The 25,287-nt window shown below is 38.6% G+C and overlaps 1 long non-coding RNA gene across 1 annotated transcript in view; it reads right to left on the bottom strand.

The window, feature by feature from the left end:
• Positions 1 to 23,067, bottom strand: part of LOC148189992 (uncharacterized) — a 102,897-nt gene extending 79,830 nt beyond the window's left edge. Inside the window, exons 1-4 of the long non-coding RNA XR_015776267.1 lie at positions 22,933 to 23,067; positions 21,291 to 21,620; positions 16,322 to 16,367; positions 7,239 to 7,365 (exon numbers count right to left, since the gene is read on the bottom strand). This is a non-coding gene — a long non-coding RNA (uncharacterized LOC148189992). The remainder of the gene's footprint in view (positions 1 to 7,238; positions 7,366 to 16,321; positions 16,368 to 21,290; positions 21,621 to 22,932) is intronic.
• Between the last annotated feature and the right edge of the window lie 2,220 nt (positions 23,068 to 25,287).

Raw genomic sequence — 25,287 nt, 5'->3', positions numbered from 1 at the left:
TGTGCCCAGTACGTGTATTTTCACTAAAACCTCACTATTTGAAACACTGCAATGCACAAGCAGAGTTCATCGCTTTTTTCAGTTTTTTCAATAGTGAAGTTTGGGGGGGTTTTTTTATGGCCCTTATTTGACAAGAAAACCGGAGAGATGACAGAAAAAGGGGATGAGAGAGTGGGGATGACATGCAGCAAAGGGCCACCGGTCGAATTTGAACCCAGCACCGCTGCGATGAGGACACATAGCTTTTAAATATGGGCCGCGTTCTCTGCCAACTGAGCTTTTTTTTGAGTAGGCCTACGTTTCCTATAGCTGCCAACAGCTTGCTAAGATTCACAATTAGAGGAAGGTTGAAAATAAGGCAATGTGCCTGTGGCCCCAGGCCCCCAAATCACTACATCTGCCCCTGGTAATAATAATGAGAGCTCATGGGGAGCGGTTGGATGAGACACAGAGCGATGTGTCCTTGTGTTTCTAGATAATTCCATCCAAAGTCTGACTAAACCTGAAACTAAAACAAAGTAGTCTGTAGACGTCTAAAGAAGTCACTTCATACCGCTGAATATGTGTCTGTTTGTTCCATCACACACTTTGGTGCTTTGAGGAGAAGCTCCACTCTGTTTGTCTGTCTCTCTCACTGCGCTGCCGTCGGACCATCAGCTGTCAGTGATAACAAAACGCTGTGGAAGCACATACAACTCGTTTGTCAAATACTCAGCTGTATTCTAAAGTCAAAGTTGTTCACTTCATTACATGATTGTCCAACACTTCTGCTGTCATAGTGTTTAGATGTAAGATTTGCCTCTATGTCGTGAGAGCGTGAGACAGAGCCCAACAGGGTGCGAGACTCACACCAGATGTGTGGGGGTTGGCAACCCCAGTGTGGAAAGGATTAACAGAAATATAACCAATATAATAAGAAAAAATAACCAAAATAACCGACATGGGCAAGATTATGTGAATTAGAAGTTCTGAATGTCAGTTTTGATTATTTTTTGATTAATTGCCCAGCCCTAGTTTTGTGTACATAAAGTGAAATGGCCCTAAGCAAAAGCTACCTCAATTGGTTTGTTTTTTCAATCACCTTAAAGACAGCCCACCTAAAAAAGGTAATACCAGTTTAAGTTATTACTATATTTAGAATATTTCCCAGCTTTACCCTGACGGGGAACTGAAGCAATCATCTCAAAGCCACTGACTACATTTACAAAAACAGTAATTTTACTTTGTAGAAAACACAAATATACACTCTAACTGATATAGATTTTTTTTAGGTGGCTAAAATAAATTTTGCTGCTGCCCCCATCCACAGCGGTACATTATTTGCCCATTATGTTGGTAGACTTTGTTCATCAAAGATGCTAAAAAAGCAACACAGTACATCTTTGCAATTGGAGTCAATTGCCTGTTGCCATTATCAGGACATCACAGTGATTTGGTCTATTTTATTTTCTGTCACAGTGGCAGAAAAAACATGACCATCCTCTATGTACAGCATCTAATGTCAATCCAACATGAATTACAAAAAACTGTTATGTGTGATACTGTTACTTTGTAGCTGTTCAGAGGAAAAACAACAGCAACAACAAAACAACACAATGGTACATCATATCTACTGTCTACATAATGTTTCTCCCGTGGAGAAGTCATTAATCATAACTAAACACCCCAAATCTTCTAAGAATTAAACAAAACACCCCACCTTTGTGTGTGTTTATGTGTAAATCTAACATACCCTGCTACAATGCAGCAAGCATGGAATTACAGAGCACATGTAGCTGGCAAAACAAATTTGCAATTCTCCTTGTCTATTCCCAAACCCCCAGTGTACCGTTCATGCCCTCTAGAGACAGAACAAACAGCGGTTAAGATGTTTAAAAGGCTTTGCTTTCTTAGATACCTGTGCAGCTGAATACCAATAGACTGCTCTTACATTAAGGGGGTGTGGTGACAAGGTACTACATTCAGAGCTAGTGGGGAAATGCTAACTCCTCTGGTTTCCTCAAGGGCAAAAACGTGCTTAATGCCTTTGCATGATGTTGTGTGAAGGCGTGTCTTGTGCATGTGTGGCTCATTCTGTCAGCCTGTTTAGTCTCCGAGCACATAAACACCGAGGCCCCACAAGTGTGCTATAGTGTGTGCTGTATTCTTTTCAACTGTGGGAACACATCCCGCTGATTTCTAAAAGGTCACTGTCATTATTGTTGCTTAGCAACCTTGTATGAGGAGCCATAGGTATACACTGTACAGTAATTGTGGATGCTGAGGTGCAGAAGATCATGGGAAAATAAGATGTGTATGATAAACGAGGTAGATGACATTGATCTATTATGTTAAACACATGCTGCTGAGTGTATTTTGTTCTACGGATGTTTCCATCTGCCTGTTTTTTTCCTCTCTTCTAAACAGGGTTCAGAATTCATGCTTTAAAAAAACAATAAAAGAAACCTCCTATGAAAAAGAGACAAATAAAATCTAAAAAAAAGTTTTCACTTGGCTGCAGTGGAAAAGACAAAAAGAGTGAAAGACATTTTTCAAATAAATGATGATGTTGCAGAACCTGCTTCTGCTTCATTGAGGAATGTGTTTTTAGGCACTGGTTGGTAGACGTAACATCAGTGTATTGTTGCAGACCGCTGTTTTATGTCTGTTACAGCAAAAAGACTCTGAACTGAGAAGATAAAAATGCTATCAAAAAAAAATGCATAATATCTGTGGACAGAGGAAACATATTATGGAAGTAAATCCATGAAAGTAACAACTGTCATGAGGCAGAAAGCAGCGATAAAATATCCTTAGTTGCATAACAGTTATTAGAGCTATTTAAAGTTATAGTTGAGATTTTTATCATATAAAACTTTGCACCTTTAGCCATTCAGTGTATTTGCATTCTATAATTATCTCTCAAAATAATTTTTGTTTTAACAACAATGTAAGTATTTCACTCCTGTGCAGAATTCAAGTCATGTAACCACAGAAGCTATATGACCATTATGTAGGGATGCAAAAAGTAATTGTGTGAAAGCAGCATGAGTTTCCTGCAGGAGAGCATAATCTGAGTCCCATCAGAGCTGCATTTAACGTCTACATTTTTATTAACTGCAGCCACTTTCCTTCCCTAACCATAACCCCAATGTTATAGTTCCTTCCAACCTTAAAGGAAAGAGTCTGAGCTCAGATTGTCTGCTAAGAGCTCTCAACATAGCGGTGGCTGAGTCCATGGCTAATAGCTAACGGTTCTAAAAGCGCGAACAATGCTGACAGAGCTAATGGTGTTAACTTGGGGTGGAACCAGAGGTTGGCTGTTACACTTCCACGACAGCTCCTTTCTAGTACTGTGGGCCGGGACGGCGTTCTCGGCGGTAACTGCTGTATGAGCACAGTGCAAAACAGCGCTGATTAGCTTACCAGATCACAATGTGGAGGCTTGACCGGACCAGCTACCGCAACAAATAACAGAAAAGCTTGCATTATAACACACACAGAGTGAGCCTGACTTCTCTCTCTGCTCAGGATGCCAATACTCCACTTTATCTTTACACAGCAAACAGTGGTTTGTTGTTATATTAAACCTTTGAAAACTGGACAAATTGACAAACATGGGGAAAAGGCAATGTGCAACTTGGAAAGAAATGAGTAAAATAAATACAATTAGTAAAAAAGTGCATAAAATTACCTGAAACCACCCGAAAAACAAACAAAAAAAATGATAAAGGAAAAAAAAAGAAAAGAAAAAATAAATGACCTAAAACTCAAAGCTTAAAATTATAAGAAATCTATAAAAAAAAATATTTTAAATATATGATTATAATCAAATAAATATTATTTCTAAAAAAAATTCCCTAGCTCTTAAAAAAAAATCTAAATGTACTAATTTACTTAATATGCAGAACATCTCTTGTCAAGTTGCTCATTGCCTTTTCCCCTTGTTTTTCAAAGAAATCACACCAATTTGCTCAGGGTTCAAAGGTTTAAGTCCTTGTGAAAGGCATCTGAAGGCAGCACAAGAAAAGTGATATTGCTCCAGGTTTCACCGGGTTTATGCTCTTAACAAATCACATCTTTAACAAAACAGTAGCTGCTATGCGTAGATATTGTAGAAAGTATTTTTTTATCTGACTTAATCCTGGGTTTTACAGGATCCTACAACATAGTTATTCTTGTCTGACGATATGGATGAGACATGATGCAAAATCAAAAAGCATATAATTCCCATAATGTGGACAATATTTGATCAGAAGCTCAAACACTGTTAACGGTGTTTTTCATTGATAAAAAAAATGGGACTACATTAATCGAGGCGTTGAGGATCTCACCAACTGTGGCAACCCCAAATCTGTTCAGGGATCATGCTGAACCTCTCACTTTCTGGTTTCTTGTCATCTATCACCTATTTGAGATATTCATCTAAACTTCAAGGAAACATAAACAATAATCCAAGTAGATTGGATGTAAATTCTAGGTTTCATCCTCTGCACTGTACTAACAGAATTGAATTTTCTTTGTTGATGATGTAGAATTTTCACTTTACGTTTTTGCATCTTGTACAATGATTTCCACCCGAGCCAAGATGGAAGTTGGGTTGAGTTATTATACAATGATAAAGCCGGTGTAAGGTATGTACAGAGCCCCGTATAGAGGCAGAGTGATCTCTGAGTCATGTCCCATTTGTGGAGGTTGATGGATTTCCCCCTTGCTCTGCTCCCTCAGCTCAGTGGGGAGAAGGCAGGGCTGATAAGGTGATTTATCTGCACCTTTCCACCTCCTGTAATGGATGGCACATCCACCTTTCCCTGAAACTTCATCATCTCACAGCTGCACTCCCTCTCTCACAAAAAAGTGTGAGCGGGAAATGAAACAGACATGTTACGAGAGAAAAAAAAAATGAAAACAGACTAACCATATAGTGACTTCTTTTCCACACTTTCTCATTAAGGTTAGGAGAGTGTGGGAACATGACACTTAGCACTCTGAAGCCACTAAATCACTCTCAGACATCAAGCAGAACCAAAATATTGGATGGGTCTCGGCTTCAGTTCATTGCTACCGGTGTTTTGATTGATTCTTTAATTCCTTCATCTAGCCTCGGTCCTTTGGGCTCCTGCTCTGTGTTTTCATTGCATAGCTACAAGGGCTGGTGAGTTTTTACAACACCTAAACCACAAAACGGTTCTTTGTTAGTGTCTTTCAAAACAACACACATTACTTTTGCAAAAATGAATTTTGCCTAATCATTTACATTAAATCAATACATCTTCTAAATATTAGATCATGGGTAGCTTGCTCATTAGCTATCCCATGTATAACTGTATGGTATACCAGCTGCACTGCACAGAACCGGAGGGATTTGGCGCTGGTGTTGAAAACAGCTCAGAGGATTTTGAGAGCTGTGCTCCCAGATGTGGACACCATATATGCTAGCCGCCTTAAAAAGACAGCTAGCAGCATAAGCAGAGACTCAACTCACCCAGACCACAGTCTGTTTGTCCCTTTACCATCAGCGAAGAGATACAGAAGTATAAAAACCCGCACTACAGAGGAACAGCTTCTTCCCCAGAGCCATAGCCATCATCACCCCCTCCACCATAACACATGCACACACACACTGACCCATAGCTGCTATACACTGATCTAAGCACATGCACTTTATACCTTGCGATGACTTAAGCCACAATGCACTTTAAAATAACTGCTGCCATTTATTTAATGATATGTAAGACAGAGTTCTTATTATCATTTCTGCTTAGAGTTATTTGACACTGTTTTATCTCATCATTTGTGATTTTTACCTCGTTTTTCATCTTGTCTTAATGCTTAAATTCAGCTTTCATATAATGTTTTATTTTGTTTGTGTACGGCTGTCAGCCTGAGAGTAACCAAACATAATTTTGTTGTACAAGAACAAAGTGTCTTATGTCTTAAGTTGCCTGTGTTTGCAGGTGATACACTGGAGAGAGATTTTTCCATGTCAGACTGTTTTACATGAGCACTTTTAGGAGATTTGAAGATGTAAAATTATGCAAAAAGAAAAATTTGGAAGAAAGTTTTTATTTAGTAGAAACGAAGTGGCAGGGCACTGGGGAGCTTCATCCCAGAGCTTCATAAAAAACAACTCCAGTGCTTTTTTAAATGACGCGCTCCGCATGAGTATGTTTCAACGACAACAATACTTTGACACTAACATCAGCTAGATAGCTAACATAACATCATGTTAACAAGAGGGCTGAAAACACAGTTAGCAACAAGCTTAAAAAGCAAGCAGGGATAAAATAACAGCAGTAGCTGAAGAAGCAACAGTGATGTCACCAGTCCCTTTTTGAAAAGTTCAGATTTTCAACTCGAAGCGCTCGGATTAGCCGTACAAAAAAAACACTCTGAAAAGCTCGGTGCAGCGCTTTCTTTAGGGAGTCGCAATTGAAAAATGACACCGGCACTGAGAAAAAAAGTGCTATGTGGACACAGGCCCTTATTGAGCCTTTGCCTTTAGCATCAGTCTGAAGGTAGCATGGTATCTCTGCAGGAATAACAACCAAGGATTCCCTGCTGATATTCAAACTAAAGAACCCATTTGGAAGGTTTGGAAAACTTTTCCGACTCCACAACAGTCCAGTAGACTTTTTTTAAATTATTAAAACATTATTAAAACAATTATTAAACTATTGTTATTGTTTTGACTTGGCCTGTTGAATAATTCTACTGTTTGTTTTATGCATGTGTGCTTTTAAAGGGTGCCAAGTAACCACCATTACTGTTACTTGCTTAATATTGTTTTAAAAACAAAAAAAATGTACTTCTGAAAGCTCACACGCAATGGCTCTTGAGTAACATGACTCAATAATTTTGATTTAGACAAGATGTTTTTCATGTAATGTTTTAAAAATTTTGCCCTCAGCCTGTCCACACATAATCTAATACCAAAAAATACCATCCAATGGCACTGCTGGAGCCAGTGATGGTATCATTCTGAGGTACTTCTGTATCTAAATCTGAATTTGTATTCTCCTCTGTAAACAGCTCCCCAGTTTTCCTTAAACATAATTATAATTTTTACACCACAGAGAGGCCATCAATTAACCTTGGTGGTCAGCAATAGAAACACAGCAGCGTGCCGTTGGTTTGTGCTTCAGCGCCTCGGGCCGCTGGCTGACTCACCTATGTTTTAACAGTAGCGAGGAAAAAGGGCGGAGGCATGAGGAGGAGGAGGGAGACAATCAATAGCAGATCAAAGTGTTTTAGCTTACCTTGGGCTGCAGAGAGAGAGAGGCGTTGTAATCAGCAAAGACACTGTTTACTCGCCGAGCCTTCCCAAGGCAGAGGGGAGGACTCCAGGCGGTGGGTAGGCCTGCTGTGGTACTTTCAACAACCAATCTGAAATTAAAAAGGGGAAATGGAGGTGAATGATTTAAAACAATGAGCTTGTTTATTTCATAGCTTTCACGGAGCAGTACAGAATTTTCAACATTTAACAGATTTATTTCACATCTTTACTTGATTCTAATATAGACTTTAACATATGTAGGTGTTGATTCAAACTCCTGTATTTTCAGTCCTAGAAAACTCCTGAAATTGACCTGTCAATTGAGTCTGCAGCAGTCACCTTCAAAGTCTGGCCCGGGGCCCAATTGTGGCCTGCAGACTGACTTTAAATGGCCCTCTGTTTGTTTTTCAAAATATATTATATGAATAAAACAATGTTGGTTAATCAAGTAAAACACTTTTCATTTTTTTCCATTCACCTCACGACTGCAGGACAATCATACAGTTTGCAGACGTGTCAAGTGGAAACTATGCAGGTGGAACTAATGTGTTATAAAAGGATGGTAAACAAGCAAACCAATGGTTGCCTAACACCAGATATTTTCTGCTAGGTAGCAGACATGGCCACAGCAAAGAAACATATAGTCAAGAGTGTGGGTCGCTGCTATCAGGAACAGTGAAAAGTTGAACTACTAATACTTTTTCACTAAAAGATAAAATAGATGTAGTTGTCTCATTTGTATGTGATTAAAAAACATATGATGCCAGAAGCAGCTTCCCCCAGGTATTTTCCTGTTATCTTATCGGGCCCCCATTCAAAAAAGTTTGGACACAGCCATGCTAGCAGCTCTGTGATGCTTTATGTACGCACAGCAGTGCTTAGAGCTTAATACTAACATGACAACATGCTCACAGTGACAATGTGGTTTAACACGTACACTTTCTTAGTGTGGTGGCATGCTAAAATTGGCTATATAAAAATTAAATACAAAGACGAAAAATGTTTTGATCTTACCGTGTGCTACAATTAGAGTCACAGGATCACCAAGGTGATAACAATTAATCCTGAGGGACATAATTTGTGCACCAAATTTTATGGCAAATTCATTTATTTAACAAAAACCCACAACAGCTACATTATTGAGGAGCCAAACAAAAGACACTGTTCCTTTGTGGCCTTCACTTTCCATCAGTCCATTTGGGGCAATCACCTCTTTAAGGGTGCATTTAAAAAGTCCTCTCTAACTTACAAATTTGATTAATATCATGTAGCCACTTCATATTTCAAGAAAATTGTGTTCAGGCAATCGTCATTCATTGGTAAATACATTACAAGAGCTACACGAATAGATAAGTCAGAATGTGAATAAAGCAGAAATAAACCCTAAAGTCTGTTCTCGATATAAGCCTGGAAGTTTTGTTTACATGTAAATAATATATCAATATACAAACAGAAGTTATAGCTGCAAGATTTTGATTTTTTTTTTACTTTATAAATTCACTGAGACCATCTCAGTGCAGCACTCTTGAATTATTTTTGGTCTCTGTGAGACAAGAGGAGGTCTGAAGGAGCAGTAGGTCCACTGTTACTTTCAGGCACTCAGAGGGTCACCACTCAGAGAGTAGTGTCCTTCTGAGGACCTGGCCCAGTCCCGATGTCCACCCTTGAGCCTTAAGCACTCAGTGAACCTTTACAGACATTAATTAACATCACTTTTGCATTACTGAAAATGTCTGAGTGCAGGACGACAGAGGACAGAATTGTTTTATGAGGATTAGGAATGCAGTTTGTAAAATTATGTTTTACTGGGGGCAAAGACATTTTTGAGGGTGGTTAACTACATATTTCCCTCAAATTATTATATTAATAAAAGTGTCTGTTACTAATTTTTGAAAATGGCAATGATGAGAGCAGAAGAAAAAACGTAGGAAAGCAAAAGTCAGGCTCTGGGAGGTCTCATCTTAGTGATCTAAATACGTTGAATAGACGTTTGGCTGAGTGACATTGACCCATGACACTAACCTCCCTCCACTGCCACATCCTCCAAGCTGTAAAAAGCATGTCTGAAACAAGGGGGGTGGTGGCAGAGAGGGAGTGAAATAGAAGGGAGGAGGAGGAGGACGGGTGTTATGCTGAGTGTCCATGGAGAAAAAGACCAAAGTGCAAAGATTTGTGAATGAATTTAGGGATTGGTTCCTGTTTTTTGTGAGTTTCATCACAAGAGGAGTGAAACTGTTGAATCACCTGTTTTTCTGCATCTAATATTGTTACTCTATTTCTACTGTCGTTTTTTTTTTTTTTAACTTGCATCCTCTTTTGGTCACTAAGGTTGCACCTGCTCCTTCCTCTCTCTCTCCGAGCTGAAGTGACCACACACCACACGTGTCACAGGCCTACCAGACAGGGGAAACCTGCAGTGATTTAGCAAACAAGCGCTCAATCAATGGTGCAGTGAAGCGCGTAACACATGCCAGTCAAAACCTATTACGTTCAAACAGCCCTCTTCAACTTCCACTCCACTGGTCCGACCCTTGGGCTGCTAGCCGAAAAGACTGGCCAGAGGACAGCCACAGTGTTATGAAGTCATACACTTGTGGAAAAAATGTTGCTTGTGTGCCAGTGATCAGGGCTCATTAATTTGAATTCTTTCTTTAAGAAATCTGGTAATGTATCCAGCAAAATCTGATTATTAAAAAAATGTGTGACAACGGGTACAAAGTTCAATGATACAAGAACCTTCATGAATATGGGATTGAAAATGATACCATCTGCAGCTCAGACACTGTAGTTTAGTTTTCGTATTTACTTAGTACTACTGTAAACTGTATTGACGAGCAGCTTCTTGAGGCAAGAAACAACTTTTGAATGCCTGTGAACATATTCATTTTTAAAGATCTTTTTACTAAACTGCTCTGCATCTTCTGCATATTTTTGGGTGAAATATTCTGGGAGGCAAATACCACATTTTGCTTGAATATAAGATTGCAAGCATAATGAATAACATGAGAAAGTACTCGCCAAAGTACTGTTTGCACCATCCATGGATTTTTAAGTTACTTGTTATTACAGTCAGATTGGCCAGTTTCTAACCTTTTTCTTTACGGGACCCCTTTTCCATCATTAAGTAAACTGATGACCCCTGACTTAATGAACATTTTATGGATATTTCACATTATATTCAATACATTACAATAACAGTGTAGAATAACTGATACTGTACAATTAACCCAAATAATGAACACAACTACTGCTGCAAGTTTGTGCAAAATGAGCGATCTGGATACATTTTGAACAAATTATTTCCTGTAAATGTTACCTCAGGAATGGTTTCCTTTTTTTTTTGGTTAAGGATTTCTTTTATTTTAAAAAAACAAATCCAGTGTTTTCTTCCTCCTGACACTTGGCCATTGTTCCATTAGCTCTTTGGTTGTTTAAACTGTGCACTTTTCTAATGCAGGCAGGGCTGTTTAGCAGAGGGTGAAGCCTCTGTGACTGGCTTGGGTTCAGGTCTTCACTGTGCACTTATCCTGTGACATCTGAAGTTGATACCTTAAAAAACATCAATTAAAAAAAAATGAATAATTTTATTTTGTTTTCTTCACAGAAATGAATAAAATGCCAAGATATAGGCCCAATGTATTTTTATGTATTTATTTTTTTTATAAGTTTTCTTCCACCGCTTAAAATCAAGAAGGCCTCGCCACTGTTTATGAAGCTTTGGGGAACCCTTGAGGGGCTTGGGACCCCCAGGTTGAGAACCACTGAGATAGGCCATATGTTATATGTAAATTAGGTGCTTTTTGAAACAATGTTTTGCCTCTACTGAAGTCATCTTTACCGCACTTCCTCAGGACAGGCCCTGGCTAAGCAGCATTATCTTGTTATTGCTTCTCTTTTAAGGGTCAGAAACCCAAAAGGCTTGGAAACACTGGTATAGTGCATTAGTTTTTAAGGCTGTTTTAATTTTCTCAGATTATGATTTTCATTGACTCGAGACAGACTGCATGGTGTGGACTAAAACAACATAAACAGTACAATAAGAAAACAATGGCACGCTTTAATTTTCAAAACTATGGCAACACTTGCAGTCTGGAAAATGACTTTATTATTAGACCAACATGTTTCAGTTTGTGGTCTTCATCGTAGACATGTTGCATAAATTTGATCATTACAAAGAACATTTAAATAAGAAAATAAAATAAAATATTTTTAAAACCATCTCAGGCTGTTCTCATGCACTGTCTGCATGTATACCGACATTAATAATGTAATGCATCAGAAGTGACATATAGGCCACGTAATCACAAGCCAGTAATTCATACATAAGCCACATAATCTGCAAAAGGCTGCAATTACACAACAAATGTGCTGATGAAAGCAAAGAAGTATTTAGTATAAACAGTGTCACGTCTGAGTAAGGAGACAGGTTTGGGGTACTGGATGGGACAGACAAATACAGGACTTACCCCCAGGAGACTGGTGTTCATGGTCTGTATAAAACAAAGTTAACTTCAGAATATTAAGGCATGCTGACACTATATTTATTTCCTAAACCTAACCTATGTATTTGTCTGTTGTGTAGTGTAAGGTGTCATTTAGATTTTCAAACACTGGTGCTAAAACGCTACTTTTAAACAGTACTGGTGCATAAAAAGTGACTGAATCAATACTTTAAAATGAAATTTTTACTGCATGCTTAAGAGAATAAAGTATACTTAAATATATAAATATGGATAGATTCAGAGTATTATTAAGGAATTTACCTTATAAATGAAACCAAAACCAACTGCAATAATTAATCATTAAATAACAGTTACAGGACTACAGCAAAATAATTTTCATTTGGGATCTGTAATTGAATCCCTAATTCAGGACAGACTTAACAGCCAAGACTTTTCTCTAGTATCTGTTTAGGAGTGGCTTAGACTGTCACTACAAAGCTGGTCCACCTTAACAGCCAACCTCAAGGGAGCTTTGGAGTTTAACTTAGCTTGTTAACTTCGGTGCTAACACCCTTCACTTTAACCAGCAGGTGACAAGCATAACACGCAAGCTTGGCTCAGGTCTTAAGGAGCAGTTGTTGCATTGCAAACTGTTCACACACTGTACTGCTGAGTTTAACTTCGCACTCTCTGCTCGCTGCAGCCTCACTGTCCCCGGCACACACACGCTCGCTTGCTCTATCTTTAACACTCGCACTTGATCTCTGTTTCGCTACTCACAAATCTAGCACCACAATAAGGCTCCGAAATCTAAGTTATGATTTAGTTTGCTTGGCATCGGCCGTAGAGTAACCAGTACCAACATGCCATTGAGTTTCAGTACTCAACCCTAGTGTTTGGTATGTAACGTGAAGACGCCCAACAATGACAGTTTTCTAAACCTAACCTACATTACTTAACTTTGTGAAATGTAAGCTGTGTAATTTAATATTAAGTACTTAACGTGACGGCAGCCAACCATGATTCTCTTTCTAAACCTGAACTAACCAATAGGATTGTTAATTTGTTAGATATAATAAGACCCATTGCGTGTGCATCTTTGTAAGACAAAATTTGAGCCACTGTATGTAGATACATAGATCACCGACTGACTCCTCACATTTATCTTAGGACCTGTTGGGGAGTCCAGAGCCTCATGTTTGGAACCCCTGCTCTATACAGAAGAGGAGTGGACATGTTATCATGATCTCAATATGAAATGTATTTTTATGCGTATATCACAGTGAATACCAGCTGACTGAGTTTCCTCAGTTGAAAAAAGATAGCCTAATGCTAATAGCACCAGAAAATGTGTCGTGATGGACTCTGTCCTCTGGTCTCTCTCCCTGTTCCTGTCACTGTTGCTTTTTGGCCGTCAGTGCGAATCCTGGCACCACCCTGTCATTTATCCACATGCACGTACACGTGCACTTGTGCAAAAACACACCCATATACACACAGACACAAAAACACAAGAGGAATTTGCAACACACCCCCCAAACACACACACAGACACACAAGTTTACACAGACACAGGCACACACACACAAGAGGCAGACTGCGAGCAAGCCGGGTTTTTGTGTAGCACCACATGCGAATGAGGCTAAAAGAAGTGAAATGAACCCTTTGAGTCAAAGAGGAGCTCGGGGCGTGCTGCAGGCAGAGAGCTCAGTCAGAGAGGGAGCTTGGCAGGCAAATGTGCCTTCTGTTGACAGCTTCCACTGAACATCTAATGGCAAGAGATGGGGGCCCACAACCGCTTTCTTCCACGCCATTGGTTTCCCATTTCACCACATTTAGTAAGGCGCCTCTCAGCGCATTTGTAAATATGTCAAGTCACCATTCATATTTTACAGTTATTAGCATTGTCTCTCGATTTTTGTTTTGTTTGAGCGATGGTGTTTTTCTTCTTTTTCTTTCCAAGGAAAGTTCTTTGTTTCAGCTCTTTTTCTGTTTCAGAGTTGGAGAACAGGACTCGGCACTGATGCCTTGGAGACTGGGTAGTTTTTTTGGAGAAGGGGTTTATGTATTCTTTATGATGTGATATACAGCCTGGGAGAGGGAACATTGGATAAGAACATACCAATGCCAGGCTACGTTCTCAGCATGATATGAGGATGAAAATGATATGAGAATATCTGAGCATTTGCTCTCTTTCTGTCAATACCTGAGGCTGCTATCATGACTCATTGGGCTATCAAGATTTTCAAGGTGCTCTTGCACAATTTGCTTTTTTTGGAAAAACAACAACAACAACAACAACAAAAAAACCCATAAACAGCTAAAACAGAAATGGGTCATAAAGAGCTGTGTGATGGAATACTATCTGTATGAAAATAGCACAAAATATAATACAGAAGATTAATTATGTGTACAAGATAATTTCATCGTCACATTTCATCAACAGTTACAAAACAGAACAAATTTAAATACTTCAAATCTGTACTAATCAATATTTTATACATTTTAAAGTGCAAGCGTTGCAATAGTTCTGACACTTTAAAGGTGCTTTTTCTTTCCTTGTTGTCCTTTTTACGTTGTTTTCATCTATACCATGTAATCTGTATCCAGTCAATAAACGTCAAATTAGAGAAAACCAAGACTGATGAGGTTAAATTACCAATGTTTGGTACTAGTGTTTCCATCAGATCTCACTCCCAAATATCAACACTTGGTCAGTGGCCCTCGGCATCAGATACCAGTGCACTGAGGCACCATTTAGCTGTGGTATACGATGCATAGGTTAGCAGCAATATTTTTAAACTTCAAGTAACAGAGTATAAAGAGAAAAAGGGACTGCATAGTGAGCGAGGGAGGAAAGGAGAATGGGTCAAACAAACTCTGAACTTTCACCCAGTGGTCTGCTGTTTGTGTCCTGTATAATACCAAAAGTTAATCAAGTTATTTTCATAACATCATGTGCTAGATTGTGTAGCATGCTACAGTAGTAACATATGTCAGGTGACATAACATTATGTTAATGACAAACATGTTTTTTTTTAAACCTAACCACATGCTTTTGTGGGAGGTAAATCTAAAAATGAATTTTTGTTAACCTCTGTCCTCAGTTTGTTTTGAAAAGAGACTGTATGCATTTATCAAGTGGTAAGTTTACTTTAAAGAGACACAATGCATGTGACTGAGCATCCAAAAATCCACAGTGCCATCTGACAAGTTGGGAGTGAGAATGTGTTGTTCCAAACCTTTTTGCCTTTAAATTGAAAAAATGTCTAGTTGTCACAAGTTTCTCATGCCAATCTCATTAATAATCTAGTGATTTTTTGCATTTGCCTTACAACAAAGTTGAAAACCACAGCTCTACACAGAAGAGGACACACTAAGAAGATCCCAATAGTTGACTGTGTTTCTTCAGTTAAAAAGAGCTGGCCTGCTGCTAATAGCTCTATGTAAAAACTCTACATACTAAACAGAAATTTAACAACAGCTTTAACCGGCAAATCTTTTTCTAATTGTAACATTGTTGTATAAAAGAAGTTTTGCTTGTGCCATGTGGATGGATAGAACAATAAGATAAGTTTATAAGCGTCTGTAAATATTCAGCTATCTTTGTTTCAGCATCGTTTAAGTCACCTTTTGCTGCTGTTCACGGTGACGATGTCTAAAAACGTACAATTCTCAGCTTTAAATGACTTCATAAAAACCTTGGCGTTGGTGTTCAAACAGGGCTTTTGCATTAGTCACAAGTCACTTTCACTGTGTGTGTACAGTAAAGAATGACATCATTACCTGGAGGTGCCTTACACTCGGCTCTTGTCCTCTGTCTCACAACCTTTAGAAGAAAGGCCACATCTCAGCCTATATTCCAATTAATATTTCCCCCTCTATACTGTGCATACATACATCACCTTGATGTCTGCTTTGAATGCACTGAAGGAAATGAAGCAAGAAATTCTTAATGCTTGGAAATGATAAACATGTTGTTCCTTGGCTATCTAATTTGCTGTGATGGCATTAATCAGTGTTGCACGGCGGGCGACGGCAAAGCGGAAAGGACAAAATGAACCAGGACATTAGTCAATGAGAAAAATGATACATTAGCTGCTCACTCATAAAGTCATTGAGTGGGTAAATTAGACAAAGGACTTATTGTTCACATGACTTAGACTTCCAGTGTAAGTATGAAACTGCAGCAAAGACACAAGAGTTTGACACAAATGGCCTCGTTTGCTAGTGGCACACTGCATAAAATGAGCGCTCCTTCTCTTACTTTGTTTTCTTATTAAACTTTGTGAAAGATTTTAGATAATTTAACAAGCAAAGCACTTAATTGATACAATTGTTTTTTAAAATAATTGAAATCACTCTGAATATTCTGTAGTAACATCAACTTATAATCCAATTACACAATATTAGAAGTTAAGGTTAATTAGTGGGTTTATTACAAATTTCCATAAAGATAAACCTACAATTTATCATAGTAGCCTATAGTGTCGCCACCCTTTGGTGAATTTTTAGATTCATGAAGATCATTTTTTTGCATAATGACAGTTCATCACACTGCTGTTAAATAGGATCAGGTACCAAGAGTAACATATTCTGACAGAAAAGGATAAAAAATACTCACCACTCAGAATCGTAGGTAGAAGAATCCCTCTCTCCAGTTTGTGTTACTGTGAAGAGACATTTAAAATGTCAAGACAGGGACTCTGTATTTACGTAGCTTAAGAAAACATTAGCATAAGCACAGGTCACATTACAGACGTAATATTTTACAGATTCAAAATAAGTAATGTTAGGTTCAACGTTGATTCAGACAATGAAAAAAAACGAATGGAAAATGGGATAAAATGGACAATTTACAGTAGATACCCAACATATGCAAATATTTCATGACACAGCCACTGTATATTTTATATTATTTTATGTAGCAGCTTAATCTACTTTGAAAAAACAAAACAAATTGTACAGATGGCATTTATAATAGTTCAATTGATCTTACAAGCAAACTATTAGACCAAATCTGCCTTGAAACTGTAATCATTTTGTAGCCAGGGGTCACATCTCAGTTTAAACTCACATTTAGCAAAACCTGTTATAACTTATTCTACTACCAACAGTATACGACTTTTAGATATTTTTCACATGTACTGTGAAGTATTCAGATTTGCTATACCGGTATGTTACCATGAAATTCTGTGGTAAGAGTTGTGGTCATTTTGTGCTTGAGGGCATTTTTTTCATATTTATCTTTTCTTACTGCATGACTGGGCTGAGATGAACAGCATTCTGTTTTTTATATATGCAAATATGGGAGAAAAATCACAATAAACTGAATGTTGAAATCTTGAATTGTAATTCCTTTTCAGCAACTGTGTTTTATATGCTGTTTCATTCTGGGATTTGACCTGTGACTGCATCTTCTCTTACTACTTTAAATAATTATGCTGTTTTTCTGACTGCTATACAGAAATTTGACCTCTTTAGAACTCTTTGCTTCATATTGCATCCTTTTTAAATCCCATAAGCCGAAGTGATGATTGTTACAAACTTGTTCAAGCTGACAAATTCAGCTTACCGGTGTAGTCTCTCTAATTTGGATTTACCTATTGGTCCTTCATCAAAATCTGATAACGATAATAATAATAATCTGATAATAATTTTTAGTATTACAACGCAATCACATTACTGAAACCGTTTCAAATATGATTACTAAAGCTTATTTTTCTGATTATATATCAACTGTTACTGCCAAACTGAGTTTCAAGTGGAAAGTTGCAGAAAGTCAGAGAGAAAACAGCCGTTTAAAGACAGAAGAGGAAGACAAGCAGACATGCAGGAAGAAGTCATGGGGTAAACAGAGAAAGAGATACTGTACAGATTGGTGGATGGACAGAACTGTTGGAGGAGGAGTAAGGAGGTTGAGTTGGGGGACGGAGCCAGACCTCTAACAAGTGATTATACTGAAACCCCCCCTCCTCTCCCTCTTTCTCTCCCCCTCAGGGCATGGGGACAAGAGAGCAGCAGGCTGGCAGTGTCTGCATGTGTGTGTGCATGTATGTGTGTGTGTGTGTGTGTGTGTGTGTGTTTACGTGTGTGTGCGTGTGTGTGTGTGTGTGTGTGTGTGTGTGTGTGTGCACCCTGCCTGTTTCAGCATATTGTGCCCTCAAACACAAAAAGATGATTAGTGGGATTTTCTGTGGGCTGAACAGCATGCCTTTAAGACTGAGACAGCTGGTAAAGGATGTTCAAGATGAAATGGTCCTGGGGTCTCCTCGCAGCCATTCCACTTGAAGAAAAGACAAAAAATAAAAACTGTTTCTGGCCAACTAACAGTGGCTCTATTCAGTCGCCGTGTTACATATTCCAATGAAGTCAGCTCACCCAGGTAGCTGAGCATTATCTCCGTGATGGACAGGCTGACATAAATGTAAACATCTTTCCATTTCCCTCACTTTCTCCAACAAAAACACACGCTATTACACACACACACACACACACACACACACACACACACAGACACACACACTCACTCACGGAGGTGTCCCTTTGGCCCGGAGGTTAAACAAACATATTGACTTTAATCAAACTAAACACTTAAAGTCGGGCTTATATTAAAACAAGAGGCGAACCTCCACATTCCCTCAAAGCTCATATAAATCCAACCAACAATATCTATTTATTCCTTTATGCAATATGCCTTTAATAAACATAGTGTCAGAGGGAAACCAAATCATCCGCGGCTGAGAGCATGTAAGAAAATCAATTAAAATGAAGTCACCGAGCTGGCTGCCCAATTGTCTGTGGCAGTTATTTGATATAATATGGTTAATACTACTGGCTGGGTAAATTAACACAATTTTGCTATAGTAGGCTGTGCGCGCGCATGTGTATGTGTGTGTGTTTGTGTGAGGTTGTGGGGGGGGGGGGTGTCTGAGGGAGGCTACTGGGGATCCCAAGGGACCTCAGGGAGTCAGAGTAATACAACACTTGAAGTAAACAATAGCAGTGGCTGACCACAGAGACCTCAGATGCTCACTGAATCCACCAGGATGTAATTAAAGCTCGGACAAATTTTCAGTTGCTCCACACGTGGGTTAAATTGCAAGAGCGACAATTATAGCGGTGACATACAGAAATAAGAGTGTCTGAACAAGCTTGGAGCTGAATTTACAGCCCACTCTCAATGAAGAAACGGCCACATTGGTCGTCGCTGCAAGCAGCTAATAACAACCCATACTTCTATTTTTGTAAGGCTGCGCTTTATAGTGGCTGTATTATTAACATGGGAGCGGAGGAGGAAGTGCGGTGACGTAGTATAAAAAAGCAAGAAAGTCTTGTAATGTTTTAATATGAAAAAAGTCTCTATACAGTGGGTGTTGGACTGGTCACACTAGCACAGAATTTTCACTCAAAAGAGACCAGTGTTTGTCCCCTGAGTCAACGTTGACTTCTTCAAATAAATATCTAACCTAGTTTTCTGGTATGTGTAGCATTCAATGATAGTGATTTATGTGACATGACATGTGTGACATTATGTTAGCAACAAAAGTACTTTATTCATAGCCAAACCATGATGATGTTTCTAAATCTAACCAACTAGTCTTAACCTAAACACAGAGTGTTATAGCCAAACAGTGACCATTTTGTAATATTAAGGACATGTTTAAAACTGCAAGCATTAGGATGGTAGTATGTGTTGCTCTAAGGACGGTCGTATATGTATGTTGGAAGTTATTAAAAATCAACCTATACTGTGAAAGTGAACTTTGCAATTTAATAGTTCGCTATTTTAGGAAACACACTTAACACACACTTAAGTTTCATACCTGCCCATTAAATATACAGCTACAGCCAGCAGCAGGTTAGCTTTTCATAGCACAAAGCCTGGGAACAGGGAGAAACAGCTATCCCGGTTCAGGCCAGCGATTACAAAGTCCACCCAACAGCACCTATAAATAATGATGCACCCTCCAGAGAGGCAAACCAGGCAAGTGTTTGGGTTAAAGTTTCATTTTACTCAGCATTAGATACACACAGCCTATGCACAGGGACGGAGCCTCTGTCCGTATTCTGCATTCATATCATCTGTATTTATTCAGGTTTTCTGAAAGCCTACAATTATAGATGAAAGAGAGCAACAACACTGGAATAACGGGGGCAGTGTAGCCAAAAGTCAAGTGAGATACGACTACAGGATATTGCGATCATCATTTTAAAATGGTGGCACATTTGGAGGGAAGGTTAGAACATTTTAAACATCGATATGACGTTACTTCACCCAGGAATGGGACAAACAGTTACTACAGAGTAGTTGGGAGGAGACTGGACAGGAGTTAAATTTAAATTTGCAGAAGTGAAGTAAAATTGGAGGTCAATGTGAGAATGCTGCTCTCTAGTGGATGTATCTATGACAATGTTAAAGGGCACGTTGAAGCAATGTGAAAATCTATTTTTGTGCGTTAAGGGAATATAAATGAGTGCTTAATGGGACCCCCTTTGAGCTACCATATGACAGCTGGAGACTGTAAGTTAGGGCAGCCAGCTAGGCTAAGTTACTAACCTGTAACTGTCTTCAAACAACATTACATGTAACCATCTGCGCAACTGCCAGGGCCTCCATGGGCTTTTTTTTTGTTTGTTTTTGGTCCCAATGAGTCTAGGATCTTCACTGCCAATAAAGCCAAAAAATGAACACATTATATCTTCTTTGTTTGACCTGCACAAAAAAAGTGTAAAACTAAAATTCACTATTTAAGAACTTAAGTATTCCATGGCTCATGGTGGAAACTGTTGTTTTTACACTGCAGTTTATGTACGAAATCTAAACTGGATAAGATTACTATTACTAATAACATTTAAGCAGCAATTTAATTACATAGCTGGTAAAAGTCACATTGATCTTAACTTTTTTATATACTGCTGAGCGGCTGAGTGGATGTAGTTCGTGTAAAATGTGTAAATCTGAACCTGCAAAGTAAGCAGTGACAAACAGCTGTCAGATAAATGTAGTGGAGTAAAACAATATTTCCCTCTGAAATTAGACAGAGTAGAAGCGTATAGTATAAAATGCAATTTGTCACTTTACCACAAGTGAACAACTACTAAACTATTATCAATTATTGTAATGCTATGAGCTATATAACTTTTGAATATAATGATTACTGAGTAATGTTAGGTAAAGTCTTAACTAATGCAACATATGAATAAATGTGAGCTACATGGGTACGTTTTACAGAAAAATATGTTTTTAGAGGTTGACTTTTCTCTAACTAACTGCTTTGAACTCTCTATGACCTCAAAAACAAGAAAATATATTATTTTATCTGATTTGATTAATATACAAACAATACCATGCCACTGATTATGCTTGGTACAAATACATATGTAGACCACAAATACAGGTCTGGTGTTAAATTTGTTGAAAATAATCAAAATCTGATTCGTAATTGGTTAAAAAAACCCCAAAAAAAACAGTTACGCTGCTGAAGCTGTTCAGGTCTAATATGTGCATAGTGTTTCATTCTCTAGTTTTGTTTCTGCCTCCCTGTCGCTCTCTTTTCACTTTCCTCTTCCATTTCATATTTCATATTTACCCGTAATAACTCTCCATCTTGTTCTCGCTCCCTCTCTCTCAGTCCTGAACCACATGGCTGGCCATTGTTGGTGGTGCATTGTACTGTGATGCATGGACTTCACTGGATCGTTTGTATGGTGTCGCAGAGCGATTGATTCTGGTGGAGGTGGAGGGGTGTGGAGGGAGGCGGGTAGAAGGGCGGCGGCCAGGCCCCCCACGGCCTGCTGGGAGAGGGAGTTGGAACCAGGCGCTGAGCTGGAGGGCAGTACTGAGGGTCACAACACATTGTTCTCCCCTCTCAACCCGTCTGGAACCTGTCACACACTTGTAATGGATGGAGAAAGAAACACTGTGAAGAAAAGAAAAGGGGGAGGAAGTAAAAAAAAAAAAAAAAAAAGATCAGTTGAGGTACTTTTGGATTTTTTGTCTGTGACTGTGACAAATGAGAGATCAATCAGGCCTTGAGACATTAGAAACAAGACGATATCAGCACATCTGTTCTGAAGAAATATATTTATTTTTTCTTCAACCTTTTTCCCCTTTTTTGCTGGATTTTTTATTAATTCTTTGTGCTAGTAGTGAGATGACTTTTTTAGCTTTTCTACGTCAAAATTGAAATATTATTTTATTCCATTACAACAAATCCTGCATACTTTACATAATATCTTAACTGTCCCAAGCCATACATTTGTGCAAACTTTACTCAAGCTGCAGGTTTTCATTTGTTTGGTCAGTATACAATTACATTTACACTTAAAACCTTCTTTAAATAGACAATTTCACTGCAAACATCATACTAATTTTATTTTGCAAAGTACACCAATGCAGCTGACACTCGGAGCCGTTTGATAACGATGACGATGATGACAATGTGAGATGGAGATCTTTTCCATGACATCGATATATTTCTGGTTTGATTAGCTGCAAATACAAGATTTCTGGCATGCCACTCTCAAAGCTTTCTGAAACATACAAACAAGGAAGAGATTCCAATACATTTCCTGGTTTAAAAAAATAAAAATCATAAACATACTTACAAGAATGTTGATATTAGCAGTGTAAATCACCCAACAACTAAATGATATTTATATCACATGGTCTGCCACGAACCATTTGATTTAGGGGCCTGCTATCAATATGACACAACCTCATATGATAATTTAACACAGTTACTAAAGAAACAAAAGACACCCTTTCTTTTTTCCTTTTGGCATTAAAAGATAAAAATATCACATAAATAATGTTAATATTTGTAACCAGTTAAATGCAGTAAAGCTTACTTTATACTAACTCCACAAACACTTAGAAAACAGCACGTTACAAGTTAACTTGCTGGGCTTTCTGTCAAACGCCCCCTCTGAGAGAAATCTCATTTTAACCCAAACCATGACCCTTTTCCTAAAACTTCAGGCTAACTGGCTTAAAGCCCTGAAGGCAATACTTCCAACAGCCATAAAACATGGATTAACAACAAGACCATTTACCCAAAGTACAAAATTCGGCTCAAGAGCTATTAAGTTGCAAAAACAAAACAGTTGTTTTTTTTTGCTAGTCAGGTAGTGTTAGCTTAAGCAGTTTTACATCGCATAAATTAGCCTAGCGGCTAGCGGGATTTAGCTTGACATTTTACATGTATTATTTATACTTTTTTTCTTACTCACCGCTGGTTTAAGTCATTGTTTCTCAGAGCAGGGCAGTGCGGTTTAATGTCCGCCTGAATGCTCGTTTTATCAGCCTCACTTTGTTGAAACAGAGCAGCTAATGTTGCTGCCAAAAGCTAACAGTCAGAGGACCGACAGGCAGGTACATCCGCGTTAATCCCATGACGTCACTGTTTACAAATGACGCGTGCTGTGTCCGTTGACCCTCGTTTTCTCCGAAATCCAAAATATTTCCGCACCTCGATTTATTCCCGAGTAAATAGCATATTCCTCAACATCTTTTTCTTGGCTGCTTGCCATCACCTGCCTGCAGTTTATTTAAGGGTGTTACAAATTTTCATAATAAAAGCATATCCTAAAGATGGTGATATGGATTAAGGTTTAGTATCAATAAAACTGCATCATTGATCAGTAAATTGATATATGGATCCAGTTCAATGGATCGTTACACCCCCAGTTGATATTGGACAAAATTTTGGATTATGTTGAATGACAACATGTTGTCAAGACAATGCTCCTCTATTGCAATGGGATGTCAAAATTTTCAAGTTCGCACTCGGAAATTTCCATTGGAACGTCTTCTGAAGTCAGATTTTTAACTTTCAGTGGATTTCAAACAGTTGTACACACCGTACTGTGTATTTTTGCAACAATGATATTCTTGATGATATGACAAAATATTGAAAAATGCAAAGGAAATGTTATCATTACTTACAAGAACATACAATTGTAACAAAATAAGAGTAATAACTTTATGTCAGCATAAACGTAACAGTTTGCCTTCAGATATTCAGTATAGAAAGAAAACAAGAATCATCTGTTATTTTGTTAGTTAGCAAAGAACAACAGTAAGACAAATTTGCTCTCAGCCATGGGTGTTGTTGACATTGAAAATGGTCATTATTATGTGAACAAGTTAGAATATTGTCATTATTATGATATGACTTTTATCATATTAAAAATTATACTGGCATTATCATGAATGATATGATATGGCACACCCCTACCTTGTAGACATAACTATTGCATAAAAAATTAAATAAATATTAGAAATAGTAGAGCGTTGCAGAGCACAGACCTTCACCAAGGCCAAATGTCTTATCTTGGGATGATAACAAAAGGGAAAAAGAATTTGTGTATAAACTCTGTGTTTCAGATGTGCTCCAAATTTTAATGGGTTCTTGCTTAGCCCATGCTACACCTTTCCACCATGTTTCATGAAAATGAAACCTCATATGAAATGACAGTAGTTTTTCTGTAATCCTGCTGACAAACGCACAACCTGAATCAAAACCATAAGCATCTTGGCAGAAGTAAGAAAGGCACCTTGACATAAACGTCATGAACATACACTGAAAAACAAAACGCAGCCTAGAAGGAAATCAGCAAAGAGAAATGGAAAGAATCGGCTAAGCGAGAGTGTTGTAGTACGACAACAGCAGTACAGTCCTTTTCCTGTGGATCAAAAGGTGATGAAGGCTGAACAACCACTGACAGATCTGAAGGTCCTGAGAGTATCCCCGACACAACACGTCTCATCAGCAGCCCCAAAATGAAGACATGGAACAGGACACTGGATGACAGAGGCTCCCTTGGTATGTGTATGTGTGTTAGTGTATGACTGTGTGCGTCTGTGTGTGTGTGTCTGCGTGTCGGGTATCTTTGGCACTCTGGACCTTGCAGCTGTGGCACATCGCCGAGCCAGTGTTCCACGTCAACATCAAGGAGCCATGGGTGTGTTCAACATGCAAATGATAGCACATCAGTGAGGCCGGTTTCTGCCTGCGCTCTCCTGTGAGCCGCCGAACAAAAACAAAATCCCTACAGCACAGCCATTTCATAGAATGACAATATCTGTCAGATTATGTGACATGACTCACTGAGATATATCACATGGCTCAGTTTGTAAATATTAAGTCCAGGCTCTCACCTCCCTTCCTCTCACACAGCATTTCTTTCACGCTGCAGTGTTCACTTGGTTTTTGGAGGTCCATTTGAAAGGGGGCATACAACACAAAGGCAATGAGGCTTAATTAAGACACTTTAGCAAGCGATCACAGTGGGCAGATGGCTTTCTGTAGTGGATCCAAGCCCAACCACAGGACACTGTGAAGTTGAAAAGAAGTGCCAAAGGGGGCACTGCAAGTGGGCTTCCCTCCTCACCAGCCAAACGGGTGGAGGGTCGGGGGAAGGATGGAAAAGGAAGATGTGTAGGTGAGAAGGGCGATGTGTGAAAAGGAGACCACCCTGTTCTCTTTTGTTGAAGGAAAAAAATACTTAAGGGGAGGTGTGTTAAGGATTAATGAAATATATATATATATATTTTTTTAAAGGAGTCAAGGACATGAGGAAGGA

Source organism: Plectropomus leopardus, chromosome 3 (genome assembly GCF_026936395.1).
Source record: "Plectropomus leopardus strain MGB_pleo_1.0 chromosome 3, ASM2693639v1, whole genome shotgun sequence".
Taxonomy (NCBI): Eukaryota; Metazoa; Chordata; class Actinopteri; order Perciformes; family Serranidae; genus Plectropomus; species Plectropomus leopardus.
The sequence above is the reverse complement of the archived record's forward strand: the minus strand, read 5'-3'. Positions and strand labels throughout refer to the sequence as shown.